This window comes from Canis lupus, chromosome 6 (assembly GCF_003254725.2).
Source record: "Canis lupus dingo isolate Sandy chromosome 6, ASM325472v2, whole genome shotgun sequence".
Classification (NCBI taxonomy): Eukaryota; Metazoa; Chordata; class Mammalia; order Carnivora; family Canidae; genus Canis; species Canis lupus.
The window spans coordinates 53,859,686-53,879,952 of record NC_064248.1 but is presented as its reverse complement, the minus strand read 5'-3'; the positions used below and the strand labels follow the sequence as shown (position 1 = coordinate 53,879,952).

The 20,267-nt window shown below is 36.3% G+C and overlaps 1 protein-coding gene across 1 annotated transcript in view; it reads left to right on the top strand.

The window, feature by feature from the left end:
- RWDD3 (RWD domain containing 3) overlaps positions 1 to 20,267 on the top strand; it is a 60,656-nt gene that overhangs the window by 21,902 nt on the left and 18,487 nt on the right. Inside the window, exons 6-7 of the transcript XR_007411447.1 lie at positions 15,407 to 15,741; positions 18,381 to 18,472. The gene's annotated coding sequence lies outside the window, so the exon portion shown is untranslated. The remainder of the gene's footprint in view (positions 1 to 15,406; positions 15,742 to 18,380; positions 18,473 to 20,267) is intronic.

Genomic DNA, 20,267 nt, shown 5'->3' with positions numbered 1-20,267 from the left:
TCAAATAAGATTGGCTTTTGCCTCCAAATAAAGTATCAAAAAGGAACCAAAACAATGTCCTACACTTTTTATTTTTAGAACTTTTGCTTTTGGAATTATGGAAAAGGCCTGGTAGATCTGGAACTAGATAAATCTTCCTCAAATAACACTATCATTCCTGTTTCTCACTGGGTTAGTTGTAAACTCTTCACTCTGCTATTTCAAATGCCTTCTCAGTTTGACCACAAAGCATTGTTGCCTGGTTTTATCTTTTACATATCCTTTTGACCTACCTAAACTGGTTAAATACTTCTTTTTTTTCCCCTTCTGCATATACTCAGGTTCATCCTTCTTCCTGAAATGTTCTTTCTTGTTTTCCATTCTTCTGCCAACTATCTATTGATCTGTTTTTCTGTTTTCAGAATGTTTCTTTCTATAAATGGTTTGATCCCCATTCTGGGATCAGTAATTGTTCTTTGGTCTAAATTCTTTTAGCCAGCTTCAATTTTTCCATATGTGAAATGAGAATAATCCTACTTCTTTTTTTTTTTAAAGATTTTATTTATTTATTCATAGACACACAGAGAGAGGCAGAGACACAGGCAGAGGGAGAAACAGGCTCCATGCAGGGAGCCCGATGTGGGACTCGATCCCAGGTCTTCCAGGATCACACCCCAGGCTGCAGGCGGTGCCAAACCGCTGAGCCACCGGGGCTGCCCAATAATCCTACTTCTGTACCCCTTAGACTTGTCAGTGGATTAAATAATGTTACAAACGCACCTAGCATGGTGTTAGACCCATAGTAGAACTCGTTGAGGTCCTTTTCTTCTGCTTTTTCTCCTTGCTTTTTCTTCGTATATTCTGTACTTTATGTTATAGGGGGGGGGTTGTTTATTTTTTAACATTCTATTTATTTATTCATGAGAGACACAGAGACACAGAGAGAGGCAGAGACACAGGTAGAGGGAGAAGCAGGCTCCATGCAGGGAGCCTGACGTGGGACTCCATCCCAGGTCTCCAGGATCACGCCCCGGGCTAAAGGTGGCACTAAACCACTGAGCCACCTGGGCTGCCCTACGATATAGTTTTAAATGTACTTTTGTTGTTCTCACTATTAGATCAGAAGTTTTCAGAGGGTAGAAACTTGCTTATTAGAAGCTCAGTAAATATTGAGTTATATGAAATGAATACAAACAGTGTCACTAGAGATATTTCAACTCCACCTTTGGGTTCTGGAAAGACTGATTTGTGTCTCTACAAATATACATTTAAAAGCTCAGAAGAAAAACAAACCTATGACCCCAGTACCCACCTTGATGTTTAGTGTCGTAATTTCTGTTTCAGGAGAGTTCTGAATGTCCAGAGCCCTTGTGAAGGAGACCACCCAGATCATGGGAAGCCTCAGGGCCTGGAGGGTACACTTCTGGTATACTAACAGCCAGTCATTGGGACGCCTTTCCAGAAACTGGTGGATGGGCTAAGACAGGTCTTTCTCACTATTGAGATATAGTGCTCACATGTATGGAGCCTGGATTGTGGGAGAGCGCAGGTTCAGTTCCTACGTATGCTGTTTCTTGAGGCTCCCTGGGGTATCCCTAGGCCTCCTCAGGGAGGGGGAGGTTTCTCATCACCACCTTTGCTTCTGTGCACTTGGTCCTTTGAGGTTGGTTCTGCTTATCTTTCGTGCTTTCTCCCAAAATATCTCCTCTAAAACCCCTTTCAGTGCCTCAGTCCTACCCTCTCTGGCCCGGAGAATATTATGTCACCTGGAGAGAGAAGAGCTACTGGTGGTAGAGGTCACTTGGTGTTTATCTAATTTCCATTCTAACTTCCTTTCTTAGTAAATTTTTCTTAATAATTTTCTAAGTGATTTCTTAGTAATTTTTACCTGGATACATTACTACCTAGAATAAAAACTGTATTTTGCAGCTCCCCTTGAAGCTAGTTATGGCCATAAGACTAAATCCGGGGCAAGAGAAAGTGCTGTGTGACTTCCAGGAAGGCTCTTCAAGGCACTGACTCACTCTGAGCGCCACCTTGGCCTTTCCTCCCTTTCCTGCCTGGAATATAGACACAGTGTTGGAAAGGCCAGCAGCAATCTTGGATTACGAGGAGAGTTTGAGGGTAAAAATGGAGCAGAAAATAGGAGCTACCTTCAGAATGCTTTTTTAATGTGAAAGAATGTATCTTTTTGGCTTTCGGCCACATTTTAAGTTTTCTATCATATGCCATCCAATCCAGCCCAGATGGATCTGAATTTTGAGACCTAGTAAAATAATAGAAGCTAAAATGTTACTGTGAATTAGTCTAAATCCATTAGTTATGGTTTCAGTCTGTTGCCTGGAGTTCTTAGAAACCTAGATTTTCCCAATTTGATGTAAGATTGCAAAACAGGTGGTCTAAGAATTTCATTCTTTTCTTTCCCTGTGTTCAGTTTCAACAGCCATTTCCTTCCTTAGAGGAGGTGGGAAGCCTGAGCTGTTTGCGCTAGGGAAAGGATGCAAGAACATGCAAGGGGAAATGTCTGTGGGAAATACCATCCACATCATATCCTATAGAGAAATATTCTCTGGCTGTTTTCAGGGAAATATCACCTCAGCACATTCATAGTTTATGTTTCCATGTTTCTAATAAAGTATACATCAATTTGGTGTGTTTTCCTTTTTGTTATCATCTTTCTGTTTCCCAGAATTATTACTAATAATTGCTGGAAATTTGCATGGTGCTAATATCTCCAGGTGAACTAAATGACTTAAGCTTTTTGCTTGGAGTTTTCCAGAAGACACAGATGCCTATGAAAGTAGCACACAGGGGGAAAAATGGATAGAAATCTGCAAATTTAATTTTTGCTCACTTCGTTTTCTTTAAGCCCACGACTGGATTTATATCATTAGCCCACACAAATGTGAATTCCTGAGAAATCCAAGTAGAAAGAGAATAGAGAGAAGGGAAGAATGTATTTGATTTCTTTATGGCTAGAGCTTTGTTCTAGGCCCTCAAGTATGAAGTTCTTTATGTCTATTTATTTATCATCCATGCATATCTGTGCACAAACCCACTCTCCATGCACCAGGGAACATCTCAGTTAACTTGGATGAATAAGGCTCCCCATGATCCAAAGGTCAGTTCATTTATTAACAAGGCTCTTGCGGAAATACTTTAGAGATGAAAACCTTTTAAAGATGTTTTGCACTCATCTGATGAACAGAATGGATAGAACAAGATCTAAGCTCATTGCCTGGGGGTTGTCACTAACAGCCAGGACTCCACCTTCCTGCTGTATGAGAAAGTCCAGGCTGGTCTGTGAGGTGAATGAGCCTCAGCTTCTATTTCTACTGCATGGACCCTATTGCCTTCACATTCCAGCAAGTGTTGGTTCCACCTTTTTCTTTCTGCTATTTCTGCTCCATTTCCCCTCTTTTTCCTACTTACCATTTCTGATGCTTACCTTAATTTCTGCCGTTGCAGAGATTGACTGCTTATTGATTTTTTTCCTCTCCCACCTCCCCTCTTTTTTTTCTTTTTTGCCTTTCCCTCCTTTGCTGTCTCTTTTCTCCCTTTCTTACCACTTCTGAATTTTATGACATTAGGGTAGCAGGGCTTAGCTTTTCGAACCATCCTCATCCAATGAGACTGACTGCCAATCACAACATGTCTTCTTAAACTTCATCTCTTTTGTCTTTTTGTTATTCCCATTCATACTCACAACTGTAGACTTTACAAATTCTTTTTGGGCTCCTAGTTTGTTCCAGAAGATTGACAGGGTTTGACTGCTTGACTAGGGTATCATGTATGTAGAAGTCCTAGACCTTAAAACTAGGAAGTACTAAAAAGATAGTTTAATCTGGTTCCTTTTTTTTTTTTTTTAAGCAAGGTACTACTAGGAATTTACCCCAAAGATACAAATGTAGTGATCCAAAGAGATACATGCACACTGATGTTTATAGTAACATAGCAACAATATCCACAATAGACAAACTATGGAAAGAGCCCAGATGTCCATGAATAAAGAACATGTGGTTACACACACACACACACAAGCACTGGAATATTACTTAGCCATCCAAAATAATGAAATCTTGCCACTTGCAACAACATGGTCGGAACTAGAGGATATTATACTAAGTGAAGTAAGTCAATCAGAGAAAGTTATCATATGATCTCACTCATATGTGGAATTTAAGAAACAGAAGAGCATAGAGGAAGGCAGGGAAATCAGAGAAGGAGACAAACCATAAGAGACAATCATAGGAAACAAACTGAGGGTTGCTGGTGAGGAAGGGGTGAAGGAAGGGTGTAACTGGGTGTGGACATTAAGGAGGGCACATGATGTAATGAGCACTGGGTATTATATAAGACTGAGGAATCACTGACCTCTGCCTCTGAAACTAGTAACACATTGTGTGTTAATTGAATTAAAAAATAAATTTGGCATAAAAAATAAAATTGTAATAAAAATAAATTCAGGCATAAAACATCTGAAAAAAAAAAAAAAAGCAGGGTACTGAAGTAACTTACCCAAGAGCATTCATACATCTGGTAGCAAAACCAGGACTAAGACATAGGCCTATACATCTTCATTTGGAAGAGAATTATGTTAGCTCCTTAGTCCTATATATAATGCAAGGATACCTCCAGGAGCCAAGCTAACAATTATTGCCCAGTAGCTACAGTCTCCAGGGAAATACCTGCTCCATTCTTTTCAGGCACTTTAGAGAGGAGAGAAACTCTCCTTTATTCCTGATTTGTAAAATTATCCCTAAATGTATACTCTTTTATATATGGTAAGTTCATAGGGTTTCTTCACAAATTAAAGCTGTTTTCTTATGATTGCAATTATTTATGTATGAATAGAACATATGTGACCCAACGCCTGAAACTTGCTTCATACACATTGGGTGTTTTAAATAGTTAAATGACTCTTTTTAGTTGGGAGTAAGCACTCTGAGTATCACAGAGTCTTTATTTAAAAAAGAAAAACTTCAAAACATTTGCTGTCAGAGAAATGAGTATATGACAAAAAGTTTTTACATTGCATTTGTGTATCTCACCTTCTCTAGAAAAGTAGAATCTGAGACTTAGACAGAAACGTAGCATTTTAGTTCAACTCCTTATCCAGTGCAGGAATTTTAAAAAGTAATAACATAACTGACAGACACCCAACGTCTGCTTGAAAACCTCCAGAGACTGGTATCACCCTTATGAGGCAGCTGTTATTGTTACTGGACAGCACAAGTGGATAAAAAGTTTCTTCTTGCATTGAATCAGAATCTGCCTTCCTTAACTCCCAGCCTTTTATCCTAGTTCTGGCCTCTGGAGCAACACAGAATTAGTATACAATTCTCTCCCTGACAGCCCTTCAAATATTTGAAAGCAGATATTATACCTTTTCTTATTCTTTGCTTCCCAAGTTGCTTGAATAATTTATCAAAAATTATAGCTTCTCCTATTCACCTGGACATTTGCCTTTCATTACATCCTAATTGGTCAAAGTCCCTCTTAAAATGTGGCACCTGGAATTGAATTCTATATTATAGATGTGGTATAACTAGCTAGAAATCCAATAGAACTGTCATGGGTAGTGATCTGTGGGTAGTAATTTCTCACAGAAGCATCCTAAGTCCCTGAAAAGAAGGTGGCTTGTATGAAAATACTCAGTAAACTTTAAAGTGCTTGATAAATGAATAGCTTTGTTACATTCCATTTAAAAATACAAAAAATAATCAAAGGGATTTTTCCCCCCCTGTCATTAACAATGTTGATTTCAACCTTTGCATCTACAGAGTTAGCAAAAAAGCTGGTATTTTTTTCCTTGGTAGAAGTGTGAAAACAATTTTAAACTCAACTATCATGTTGTGGTACTGGTTGAACAAGTTTTAAATCGAATCTTTTTTGGAAAATGATTATTTTTTAAAAGTGTTTGATAGGGATCCCTGGGTGGTGCAGCGGTTTGGCGCCTGCCTTTGGCCCAGGGCGCGATCCTGGAGACCCGGGATCGAGTCCCACATCAGGCTCCCGGTGCATGGAGCTTGCTTCTCCCTCTGCCTATGTCTCTGCCTCTCTCTCTCTCTCTCTCTCTCTGTGTGACTATCATAAATAAATAAAAAATTAAAAAAAAAAGTGTTTGATAAATGGAATTTTAAACCTGTGTATACTGATTCAATGAAACAAAAGCAAAATCTCCTATTGACAAGGCATTTTAATAAGTAGAACCATTTTCACAAAGTAAAGTTTTAAATACGTAATCTGTATTTCTTCCATTTTAAAAAATAAATTTTAAATTTCCATTCCAAACCATGCTTTTGAAAATTTTGAGTAAAGTGGTTTATGGTTTAATATTGTCATCTAACTATTCATTTTCATTTGCTTATTGAGTATTGATTGTATGTTAAGAACTTGAAAAAGACATTAATAAATTATTTAACCTTCTTTCTTTGCTAACTTTAGAAGAGTTTTAGAAAGAATAACTTTTTACCTAAAAATCTGGACATGAATTTACATCTTAACATTCTAAGGGTTTAATGCACTGCTAAATGGAATAATCTCAAAATTAACTGTAGCTAATGTAAATATGTATAGGATAAATGTGTATAAATATAAATGCAAAATATAAATATGAAACCCAAATGGGATAAAGGTAATGATGGGGAGCCCAACACACTCCCTGGCACATAGCAGATTCTTAATCAATATTGGCCTCATGAATACTGCCTGTTAGGGGAGGATTATTCATAATCAGGCAGTGAGGCTGGTGTGACAGCTGGAGGTTGAGTCCTACAGATTGATGTGCCATTGCTCAAATGAGTAAGACACATTAGAGACTGTACTGCATTTTAACCTCATATCTCTTTTGTGGGGACATTATTTCTTGGTTAAGAGAAATTACTACATTTTCTAAAACATGACAATGTTGTGGTGGTTATAGTTTGATTTGCAACATATACCAAATACTCTAAAGAGCATAAATTACTTAAAAATATATAAATGCTCAGAATAAAAATCAGTTGTTCTGTCTGTCCATACTAAAAAGTTTATTTAAGAAAATAACCCAGTAAATCACTTCCAAGGATTACAGTATTCTGCTAGTATTCTGAAAAATCAGAATTCTGGAAAATTATCCATTTGTTAGTATACTTTTAAAAAATGTGTATAATTTAATTTAACTTAATTTTTTTTTTTTTTTTTTTTACAATCCTGGTGACTGAGGTTATGTAAATTGGCAAGGGACTGCTTTGTAAAATTGGATTTGGAGTCACATAATTTAAATTTATATCACTAGGTCCAAAATTTCTTTCTGTTGGATTTTCTTTCTTTTTAATAATAATAAAAATACAAATAGGTGATCCTTTCTAGAGGAAGGCTGTGTTCTTTTTTTATTTTGTGCACTTAATCTTTCAAAGCTAGGTATTATTTGGTTAAACATACAATTTATATTTACACATAGACCGAAGAAAATAAATATTCTAATAGCATCTGATTGTCATTGTTTTTGGCTATATGGATACGTGGGCTTTTATATCAATATTAGTGTTTTCTACACTTCATAGTATTTTCCTCCAGCAATGAACTGCCTCTGCTGAGAAGGTAAAAAAAAAAAACCTTGCTTATAAAATGAGGCCATTTTGCATATTAATGAGGAGGTCTTTGAACTCTAAGAATAAAATCCGTTAATGCTTTGGGTATGGAACAATTATGCATTCAAGGACTTTGATTTTATGCTAATAATGCGACAAGCTTTACATTTTTCTTTGTTTTGTTTGCATTCCCTAAAGATAATTTAATGCAAATAATCCATCCATATACAGCATAGAGCGTGTCGGATGGTTTCCCTATAGTTAAGATTGTATCAGCGCTCCCATTATAAATCTCTATTACCCATGGTTTATAATTTAATTGAAAAAACCCACTGCAGGCAGAAACTCAACACTTAGGGTTTCAGGCTAAAAGCAATATTTCTCTTTTAAAAATTGCCTTCTCTCTTTAATTTCATAGTTAATGGAAATGTAAGAAGGATCATCCTGGAGCTGATTTTGAACAAAGCCAAACAGATCATTGTCTATAACTAAAATAATTTCTAAATAAAAGTAGTTGATATCTTATCATTGGCCTAATACTACAACATTTAACCAAACGAGAAAAGACAACAATGGAATCTGCTTATCCTTTCTCTACACACACAAAAAAATACAAACAAGGAGAACAAGAAAATTCTGTAACACCAGGTATCTATAAAATATATGTTTGACAATACAGTATGAGGCATAACATTTTTATTTGGTTTCAAACTGCACGCTTTACTCCTTTCAGTGGATCTGGGCAAAGGCTGTGGAATCTGATTTTTGTCAGACTGAGCTAGGAAGAGGGCACAGGGTGGAGAGCTGTGTGCTCTGGAATTCTTTACTTTGTCTGCCATATAAATCTTACCTTAAGTTTATGCTTCAATTATCTTGACAGGATTCAGGGGTTAATTAACAGGCACAGCATTTAAACCTGCTTACACAGAAGAAATGAAAAGATCAGTTTTTAGACACTTGGTGGTTTTGTCATCAGCTTTTGAACCCAAATCCGTAGTGTAGAAAGGTTAACCTGCCTGCCAGGTAATATGCAATCTCCAATCAAGACTTCCCTGTAGTTTTATCAACCCAGTGAGACAAAGAAACTGTGAGTTAGTTAGAATGAGATGTTCTCTCTTTCCTGCAACCCATCAACCTTTTCCTATTCAATTCCTAGTTGTAATGCTGCTTGTGAGATCCATGCCATGATTACTTAACCCTAAGCAGACATTAGAAACTTGCTTAAAGATGATCTGGTCTGTCTACACAGTGCATTGTGCTTCTAAATCAGTTGCCTTTGAGATCCTAAGGACAATTATTGAGGACAATAACACAAACTCCTATCTTACAGCACTTAGCAGTGCATGAAGGGCTTCAATAAAGTTAATAGACTGCTTGGAAGTAGAGAAAGCAGAAGCTAAGAGATTAAGTGGTGGTTAGCGCTCACATTCCATCTGTCTACTACTCGTTCTTCTGTGGCCCAGTGGCTCCTTAGGGGAACTCATGTTTTTAACTTTGAGAAATAGAGTCTAGTGACACCACGATCTAGAGAATCCCCTGTACTTACCTGACATCTATTGTCAGAGACCATAGGGAATTCACACAATTCCTGAGTCCAATTCTTAAAATATTGTATATTAGCTCGGATTCATAAATAAAAAACTTAGAGCCTAAATAAGATTCATACATATCTAAGCTACATACCAAGCTGGTGATGAAATAAAAGGAAGTCATGGATTTACTGTTCCATCTCTCTGATTGAAATTATTTTTAATGTTGATATTTTGATTATATTAGAAACATCGTTTGAGTATAAAGGTTATGAGAAATTATTTTCTGAACACACATGATTATACAGTCTTAAGAGATTTTTGAGAAAATAGTAGATAACTATTTTCCTAGGAAGATATAAATGTAGTACTGGTATAATGAAGCAGGGAACACAGGAGAATACTCCCTAGGGTTGCTGTGAATCTGGCAGTCTGTATTTATTATGTATAGTGAAGAGCAGACTAGCTTCTGATATTTACGAACTGATTCAAAGTTTTTTAGTTTGCGTTATAAGAATTTTAATGGATCATTCTTTACTTCCCCCACTTTTTTTTTTTTGCCTTAGAATGCAAGGCAAACAAACAAACAAACAAGGAGGTCTTGTCATGTAGGATTTACTCCTAAACTTTTTATAATAAAAAAAGTTTTCTGACCCCCCCTAGGTGTTGTGAATGATGTGTGATCTTGCTTTCAATAATTTATCTTAACATTTTATGTGAGTGAATGGCCACTCCATGTGCCACTGAGAACCAATAACCTCATCTCCTTCTCCTACTCTGTCCTGAGCAGGTGTCATTATTTGGTGCACTTGTACTTTACCTCCCACTCAAGTCTAACCAGGCCAAACCCTGCCTAGCTTCCCAGATCAGGTCAGTCTAGGTGGTATGGCCACAGACATATTTTGGTTCTTCATTGCTCTCCATCCCCCCAAGATGAACTTGTGTGTGGTCTTCTATTTTCTTGCATTGAAATACTCTTGCTTGGGCCACTGGAGACCTCCTAGTGGCAGCATCCAATAATCTTTAGGCATTACCTGGATAGGTAGTGAAAAGTCCTTGACGGACAATGTATTTGGGATTTAGACCACAGTTGGCAAAACTTTTTCTGTAAAAAACCAGATAGTAAATAGTTAGGCTTCTCGGGCCACATGATCTCTCTCTCACCTCTACTCTGCCAATGCGGTGCTAAAGCAGTCACCAAGAAGATGTAAGTAAATGGGCAAGACTCTCTTCCAATAAAACATTATTGATGGACACTGAGATTTGAATTTCGCATAATTTTTAGTGTCATAAAATATTCTTTTCCTTTGTGTCCACAGCTAAAAAGTGGAAAAATCATTCCCAGCTCGTGGGCCATAGAAAAACAGGTGGCAGGTGGGATTTGGCTCACAGGTTATAGCATACAGACCTCTTCTTTAAACAGACCTAAGTTTACATAGCAGCTCTATTAGGTACAGGCTTTGTGTCCTTGGATAAATTAGATTACTTCTCTGAGTTTCAGTTTTGTGAGCATTAAATTTGATAATGTCTGCAAATTATATAGAGAAGGAATTCTTAGTTATAGGTGTTCTGTAAATTGTCAATATAAAAGTAATACAAATTTTAATTAATCACTAATTAGTGATTAACTTAACCTGACAGCTCTTCCTGAGTTAATGTTGTTGGCCTCTCTTTTATTTCTCAAAATGGAAACAGATTTCTTATCATGATTAAAAGTAACACATGTTATTTTAAAAAATAAAGTAATATGGAGTGCCTGGGTGGCTCAGTTGGTTAAGCATCCAGCTCTTGATCTCAGCTCAGGTTTTTTTCCCTTTTTAATATTTATTTATTTATTTATTTATTTATTTATTTATTTATTTATTTATGAGAAAGCATGCACATGGTTGGAGGGGGGCAAAGAGAATCTCCAGCAGGCTCCCCACTGAGTGCAGAGCCCCACCTGGGCTTGATCCTGCGACCCTGAGATCATGTGATCATAACCTGGGATGAGACAAAGAGTTGGATGCTTGACAGACTCAGCCATCCAGGTGCCCCTCAGCTCAGGTCTCAATCTCAGGGTTGTGAATTCAAGCCCTGGGTAAAAGCTCCATGCCGGGCATGGAGACTATTATTAAAAAAAAAAAAAAAAAAAAGAATACTATGGAAAATACAGAGATAAACACAATAGTAAGAGAATAAGATCAACATAGGATTAACTCCACAATAATCCTCTAATACAGGCACCATCACCTCTTTTATTTCATATACGAGGAAACTGGGACTTGGAGGTGTTAAGTAATTTGTCCAAGGTTATCATTTATATAATATTTATTTGCCTTTTTATCGTCCAGAAGAAAATTTCTCTGTATGGGAGATTGTTTTTCTTCTATTCCAAACATGTGGTTGTGGTGGAGTGGTGGCTAATCAAAATTCTCATGTCATTTGGCCACAGAGTACAGCATTTGTATCAGAAAGGGCCAATCATCATGCCCTGGTCCTCTGGCTTACCATATGATTCCATCATGGTTGGCCATGTGATCCAGGCTTGTCCAAGCAGTGGCATTTTCTGGAAGAATTTCAACTGAAGCACCAGGGAAACTCTTTTCTCTCTGGCCTGTGGCTCAAAGAATATAGTTTTATCATTGCATTTGGCCATTGATTGAATTTATGGGAACCGCTGGCCTGAGAGAATAAAGCCAAGCAGAGGGAGTAGAGTTGGTAGTCTCAGGGAGGAGAGCAAGAGTGAATGGAGGGAAGAGAGAGAAAAACCTGATGAGGTTTGAGTCCCTGGATCTGGGTATTTCTGAAGGCAGACCTATCCCCCAGCTTCTCCATGGTTCGATGGTATGAGTCTTGATTAAAACTATCTTCTTCAAGTCAGTTTGATTTTCCTGTTTTCTTTATTTGCAGTAAAAAAAAAAAATACTGATTGAGCAGCTAGAGTCAGGATGCAAACCTACCATCTGGAGCTTCCTTCTTAACCCTCCTTGGAGACAACCTCTGCTAATGCTTTGATATTTTTCTCATCGTTTCTTTTTAATGACTAAATAAATACTATGGTATACGTAAATATTTAAATTTGTGATATATGCTGCCAAATTGTCAGTCATTCGGTTTGACTTTACTGATTTACATTTTCCTAACACTTATGAGTTAGATATCTTATGTTGTGCCTCTGGGGGTGCCCTCTACCCTTTTCTACTCTGTTTTGTGCTCTGAGAGGCTGACCTGGGAGTATAGGTCCCTTGCCTTCGGGCTTATGTTTGGGCTGGGTTGTCTGGGATGGGGGGTACCCGCAGAAGATAAGAAAGTAGGATGTTAAGAGGTACTACTTCTCCTGGCTCTCTTTGTGACTTTACTGAGGGCCAGTTGCCTTCCCAGACCTAAGGTTACATTCCTCTCTGCTCAGCTCTGTTTTTCTGCTTCTAGCCTTAGAGACTGCCCTCTGCCTTGTGAGTTCCCTCTACCCTACTTGACACCCTTATGAATAACCCTTTTATTAAATGCTCTTCAAATTACCCAATTTGAGTGTGTTCTTAATTTCCTGTCTGGACTCTGAGTAATACTACTCGGATAAGGGTGTCTTTTCCTTCCACATTTCATGTCAACATAGGGTATTGCCCACGTTTTTAATCATTTCAATTCTCATAAAAGGGAAAATGGTATCTTGTTTTAATTTATATTTTTTGATTATTATTGAGTTTGAACATCTGTTCATATGTTAATTGGCTATTTGCATATTTCTCTTAATTGCTTATTAATATTCTTTGCCCATTTTTCTTTTGGGTGATCTCTCTCTTTTAAATTCCTATTATGAGTGGAATATTTTTTCCTATTATATTTTCCAACTGATTGTTAGTATAAGTGAAAATTATTGCTTTTATATTTTGTTATTCCTTTAAACTCTGTTAGTTTTAATAGATGTTCATTGATTCCTTTAGATTTTCTAATATCATTTACAAAGAATGACAATGCTCTCTGTGCCCTTCTAATATATGTCACATTTCTTTATCTCATTTTACTATAGTGACTAGATCCTCCAGAACACTCTTGGACAACAGGGGTGTCAGTAGGAATCTTTGTCTTATTACTGACTGTAACTCTGCTTTTCTTTTTAAAAATATTTTATTTATTTATTCATGAGAGACACAGAGAGAGAGGCAGAGACATAGGCAGAGGGAGAAGCAAGCTCCCGGAGGGGAGCCTGATGTGGGACTCGATCCAGGACCCTGAAATCACAACCTGAGCCAAAGGCAGGTGCTCAACCATTGAGCCACCCAGGCGCCCCTTTTCCCAGAGTGTGTTTCATAGAACACAAACACTGACAGATACCCCTTGAGAAAAGTTTAGACTGATGTGGGATGCACTACATATGTCCCAAATGCACATGAGCATGTTAAAGGCTCTAAGTCATCATCGACGTTGTTGTTGTTGTTTTGGTCTTTGCCTAATATAGCTCCAGTACTGAATTTTATGTACTACATTATCAGCTTGGTAATTTGCATAGGTCCTGGAGGACTAAAATACAAACAACATATTTTGTAATAATATAGTCAAACCACTGTGGTTTTATGCAAAAACTCTGAGTTATTCTAAGGCTTCTTTATTATGTCTCTTCTCAATGCATATTAGTGTAGAAACATAAGCCACTGTATTTTGAATGTAAGAGATTATATGAATCATCCACAACTTCGGTATGTTTTACTCTCAAAAGAAACAGTGGAGATTAAAAAACTAACAAATGGAAGGATGGGTGTCAGGAAATCTAGCTGGTCTCTCCTCCTCTCTTTCTTCTCTGTTTTATGCACACACACTCACACAACCAACCAACCAACCCACAAACCAACCAACCAACAGACCTCAAGTTACCATTTTCTTTCATGTACAGGCTTCTTTATTAACCTTGTATCCCTTCTTTCCAATACTGTTCCATCATTCCTTCCTGCCTCCTCTCCTTTCTTCCAGGGAGAGTGCATGTGTGTATGTGCATGTGTGTGAGAATTTGTTGTCTCCAAGAATATCTCCACTATCCCTCTTTTCCCCTTGCAAAAATCTGTTAAAAATTACTGTTATCATCATTGAAGAAAATCAAGTGAATATGAGAGAATACTTGCAACCAGAAAAGAAAAAAAGCACTCATTTTTTAAGCTCACCTCCACTGCATAATTAATACATGTTATGTTTTCACATGAAATTAAGACCTGATACAGAATTGGTGACAACAACCTCCAAAGACCTTGAAAAAGCTCAGAAGTCCCCTTCAGAATTCTCACAAATGTCTCATCTACATTTGCTTTCTCTTCCAATTAAGTCTATTATTCCCAGAGCATTTAAGAATAATAAACTATCTTTTATTCAATTTAACTTTCCATTTGCTTTAATTACTAGTATTGAAACAGTTTTGCTTTCTGCTATATTTCATTGCAAGTCTTTCAGCTACACTATAAAGCTAAATTAAGGCTTTTATAGATTTTTTTAAGGATGAACCTGATTCTTATTTATTGCTTCTAGGGTAATATTCATCTTAAGTTTTAAAAAACTGACATGTAAGTAAACTCTTAGAAAATAACTCACTCATAAATTGGCAATTTCCTGTGTGGTGAAAAAAAAATATGGATTCCTATTTTTACAAAATCTCTTTAGTTAGTTCAATCAGGCCATTCTTGTCAGTGTGAATTTAAATCATATTTCAAGGTTAATTTAGATTTACAGAAATTTGGTCTTACCTCAACTTAATTGCTATGTTATTATTTTAGTCATCTGTTTATTTTTCATTTTTAGTAGAATTTCTTTGATTTCTGAAGTCAGAATTCCCATCTTTAAAAGAATAGATCCTTGATTTTATGTTAAATGAAATGGCATTCCGATTTTTGAAGGGGTGTGCATGGTAGTGGGTGGTATTTGGGAAAATGCCTTTTTCATTAAATAGACCTATAAGAAGAAAAATTCATTATTGCTAATGAACGCAGGGATTTTACTTGAAGTAGTCAACTGATCTGGTACAAAATGCACATTGCATTATGAACCATAACATTGTGAGGTTTGTAATATAAGAACTGCTAATATATTTTGAATATCACAAAGACTGTGTTTCTTCCCCGGAGCACGCTCTTTGTTATACCCTGCCTCTCATATTCTTATCTTTTTCATGAGTAGTGAATCTCAATAAAATCTATGGATTGTGTTATGTTTAAAGGCTATTTACTGAACCAATATTTTCACAGATAAGATCAATAATGTATGTGTAAACCTTTGAAATTTAGATTGGAGAGGAACTGCCTAATAAAACTCTGGTACTGAATTTTATGCAACATCTTACCAGCCTTTTAATTTTATATTCAGGTCCCGAAGGATCAGAAGACAAACTGAACACATCTGCAATTATCTGGATTTAGCCTCGATGGTTTTATGCAAAAACTCTGAATGCATTTAAGGTTTATGTATTGTGAAGACACTATGTAATGGTTACTCATTTCATTTCTTTGTTAAGAACCTTTGTCTAATGTTAAAATTTTGAATGAAAAGTTTTATGTTTATACCTATTTAGTTGGACCATTAGTTCAAGATATAAACTAAGGAAGTGCTATAGTTTTAAAGTATGTTTCATTCAGTGATTTTTTTTTTTATAGAGTTGGTATCTAATGCTGTATTTGTAAGGCCATCAGTTATCAAACCACGTAAGTGTTAAATTCCTTTTGAAGCTTTCAAGAGGTATTTTAATTAAGTTTTCAAAATTGCTTTTGGATCATCTTCACAATTCTTTAGTGCTTTATTTCCATTAACAAAATAGTAATTAAAATTAAATTTTAAAGGAAATAACCACAGTAGGTCATACTTTTATTAACTTGAGATAGATAATGAACCTGTCCTATATAAAGACTGAGCTAAATCTGCTGAGAGGCTGGGGATAGTATATTTTAATTAAGGTAATCCTTGTTTGCATCTAACAAACAGCATTGCCACTTAGAAATTTAAGATCTTAGTGATGCATATTAGTACATTACCTCAACAATCTAATAGGGATTTAATACTTGTGTTTTAAAGAGCAATTTGTCATAAATTAAGAGCATTTGCATAGTAAATTTCAAGGATGTTATTCTTTGCAGAGTTTTCTATAATTAAGTAATGCATTAAACATTAAAATTTTATAATTTTTGTAGTACTAGGAAAGCTTGCTTTGTTATTAAACTGAGCCTTATTTTCAGCTGCACATAACCCTATGGAAAAGTCCAGCCTTAATAAAGACATAATGAATGTACTGTCACTAAGATTTCTTTCCCTCTTAAATCTTGAGTGAAGGCTTATGTGTTTAAAGGATGTTTTATCATGCAAAATGCAGCTCTGAAGATGTCTATTTACTTGGATGGAGAGTATTTAATGATTTAAAAAGTAGGCCAAAGAGACTTACCCCAACCACACTGCTAAATAGTTGTAAGTTACATCATATATAAATTAAGTGTTTTGTAATTGGGGGTATGCGTAGAATCTTTCTTTAGTCAGTTAAGTGTTTACAGTATTCATATCTACTTTAGTTAAAGGAATTAAAAAGACCATTTTAATTAAGAATGGCAACTTTATTCTCAAGTTTCCTTATATTTTGATGGTTAACAAGGTATTTTAGCATTTGCATTTTATTGATCCAGAGAGAAGAATTTTATAAAATACAGTTTAGGATAAGGCTCAGCAGCCTGGTTCAGATGGATTTTTGACTTGTGATGAGAGTCACTTAGACATTTTTACCTGGGGATAATCTTAGGATATGAAGGGATGTGTTCTTCAGAGAAGGCATTCATACTTTATTCAGTTTATCTTAGATTGCTTCCTTCTCATTATCTTCTCCCATAAACTACCTGACTTCCTTTGTTTTTTTTCCAAACAGAAGAAAGGATCTGGACTCTGCCACCAGGAGCTACTGAGTTCATTGGCTTGAGCTTGTAGTAATTTTTTTTTTTTTTAAGTTTCCCCTTGGCAGGGAACACAAGTGTTTATTCAACATTCATTCAGTGAATGTCTTCTATCAGAGGACTATTTCAGGTTATATGGGTGTGACATTATGTGACTTATGATTTTTAACTCAGTACTGCATCAGTTCTAACAATAATTATAAACTATTTAGATTCTTAGTTTTATTGTATGTTGGAGCCAGTATGGAAGGTGATGTTTTACTGTTCTCGTAATTTAGATGCTGTCAATATATCATCATCATCATCAATATATAATTAGCTAGAAGAGTCTAATAGTAATGTGTTACAAGAAGTAATAGTAATGAAAGAAGATATTCCAATTCTTCCTTTTATTATAAGGGCAGGTTGAAGTGTAAATTATAGGTACCTGATGATAGTAGGTTGTAAGTTCAAATCTCAAAATTGTAATTATTGGCTGGGTGACCTTGGGCCTGAATTTCTACACTTGTACATTAGAATGTACAAATTCCATTCAGTTTCAGATCCCTCTTTCCTCAACTTTAAAAGACTATATTAACTTGAAATGTCTAGTGGTTTCATAGATAACATTTGTGGTGAAGATTCCTTCTTGTCCATCCAATTGCCCATCTGTACCCCCTCAGTATTTAAGAGTTGAAAAACTAAAGCCGAGAAAGAAAAAATATTTGACTGAGAGAAAACACTAAATAATTTAAAAATAAAAATGAATCGTGGTTGCAGATCAACTCATCCAGGCCACTCAGTCTTCAGGATGAATTGAGTGTTGCCATGGGGGTGGAGTGCTGAGTTTGTTTGTTTGTTTTTTAATTCAATTAGCCGACAACACATAGTGCTTGGTTTACCACTGGGATTTAGGAAGGAATTGCCAAACTGTCTGTGATGGCAAATAATCTATAACCTAAGGGCTTAGATGAAAACTACTTTCAGGCTGTTTTGTTATTGAGGTTGCACTGTATTAGATGCTCAGCAAAACCTGGTGATTCGAAGCTGGTCAGTGAAGATACTGAATTGTAGATGACCAAATCTCCACTGTGTTGTAGATGTAAGAGCTGGAGATACCATCCAACACTATTCAGCACTTTCTATGTCAGGCACGAAACATTCACATTTACTAACCTATTTAATTATCACTACCACCTCATGAGATTAGTATTGTTACCACCCCCATTTTACTTATGAGGAAAGTGAAGCACAAAGAAAGGAACATTGTCCATGCAAGGAAGCCAAAGGACTGGAAAGCTCATGTAGGCAATCTGATACCATAGCCTAACTGTTAAACACTTTGCTATTCTTGCTACTTATATTTTGTGGGCTCTCTAAGGAGAATTGGTACAAAGGTATGTATGTATCTTTCCTTCTGTGATTGTTTTTAGGTTGGAAGTAGCTCTAACAGAGGACCCACATGGGAAAGGGTCTGAGAGAAGAGCAGCAGAATAGAAAGTAGTCATGTCACAGGGCTTTGGAGGTAGGAGATGCGACTTAATATATATATATATATATATTTATTTAAAAGTGTGTGTGAGAGAGAGAGAGAATGTGTGTGTATGAGCGGGAGGGGCAGAGAGAGAGGGAGAGAGAATTTCAAGTAGACTCTGTACTGAGCAAGGAGCTGCCACGGGGCTCAATCCCAGGACTCTGAGATCATGACCTGAGCAGAAACCAAGAGTCTGATGCTTAGCTTAACAGCCTGCATCACCCAAGTGCCCTAGGAGATATGGCTTTTCACATTGCTTTACAACTCCCCAGGATGACCTCAGGTGTGCTACTGAAGCTCTCTTTATTTCCTGCTCTGTAAAGTAGTGATGCCAATGTCTATACGATGGGATTGTTGTCCCATGTCACCCATGTGACAGATGGCTGGTTCAGGACAAGGGCATTATCCACAGTAGTATTGTTAGTATTGTTAGGAGTTACCCGCTTATTATACTTAAAGAAATAAGGGATTGCAGTTGTACTCATTTGCCCGAAGTGTTGCTGTTCCTAAAGTCTGCCTCATTTTTGTTAGTCTTGGTGGCCTTTGTTTCTATGATATGGGTTTCTATGATATGGGTTTTACAATTGTACTTTTAAATAAATATAACTTTCCTGTCTGGTGCATCTATTTTTCCACATGACGGTAATAAACATTTGCATGAGATTGTAGGTTCACTGCAAAAATCCAAGATATTTTTATGAGACACTTATTTGCAGTTAATGTTTATGATAACACTTTGTGGGGATTAGTAGTGGTTAGATTGATTTTGGAAGAACAATCCTAACATAGTATGTTTTCATCTAGAAAGAGGAGAGGGAGTTTTATTTTTTCATTTCAGTAAATACAGAGTATCCAGATGTGCCAGATACTGTGCCTGGGTAGATTGAATACATTTCATTTTAAGAAATCACTGAGCAATTGATGGAAACTCATTGTTATGCTGTGTTGAGGTGGATCGTGATCCCAAGCAGGGAGGAAAATGTGCCAGCAGTTGAGAGGGAGGATGACCAGAATGGACCATATATTTTACTGCATATGATGTAACAAAACAATATGAGTAAAATCCAAACCCAAGTCATGTTGTCTTAGAATCTCCCTGTATTTATAAAATGTTTGAATATGTTGACTATTTTGGACTTTTTTCTATTATATCTAAATATAATTTGTATTATGCATAGATTACATGATCACTGGTATATTTTGCCTTACTCATAACATCATTTTATACTCACTTGGTATGATCAGCATACAGATAGGAGTTTATCTTTGAAGATAAATTATTAATTATTTTCATATATGTAACAAAGACATAAATCCTTCCCTTTTAGGAATTTGGAGTTTAAACTAGACAGTATTAAGACCAAAACACTCTTTAGTATCAAACAGGTACCTACACTGAGTAAAACATTTTGTATTTCCAGAAATGTCACTTACCTACCTTAATCAGCATGTATGCTTGTAATTTGTGCTTCTGTTTCTGCAAAAACAGAAAGAACTAATGATTCAGTCCTAATGGGGAAAGAGCAAAGATGTCACAAAATCATACAGTTCTTTAAATTAGTTTTTTTTCCATACTTCTTATTAGGATTATGCTCTTTATCTATGATTGCTGCTCTAAAATATGAACCTTTAAAAAATATGAATTCATTGCACCATCGGCCGGAGCTCTGTGATCTGCCCAATTACAGCATTCTGAATGTTTAGACATCATTGGGAATCCCCAGCGGGTCTACCTAAATTCCCTGAAGAGAAAGAAAATTTCCAATCATTGTTTCCCCTTCCTGCT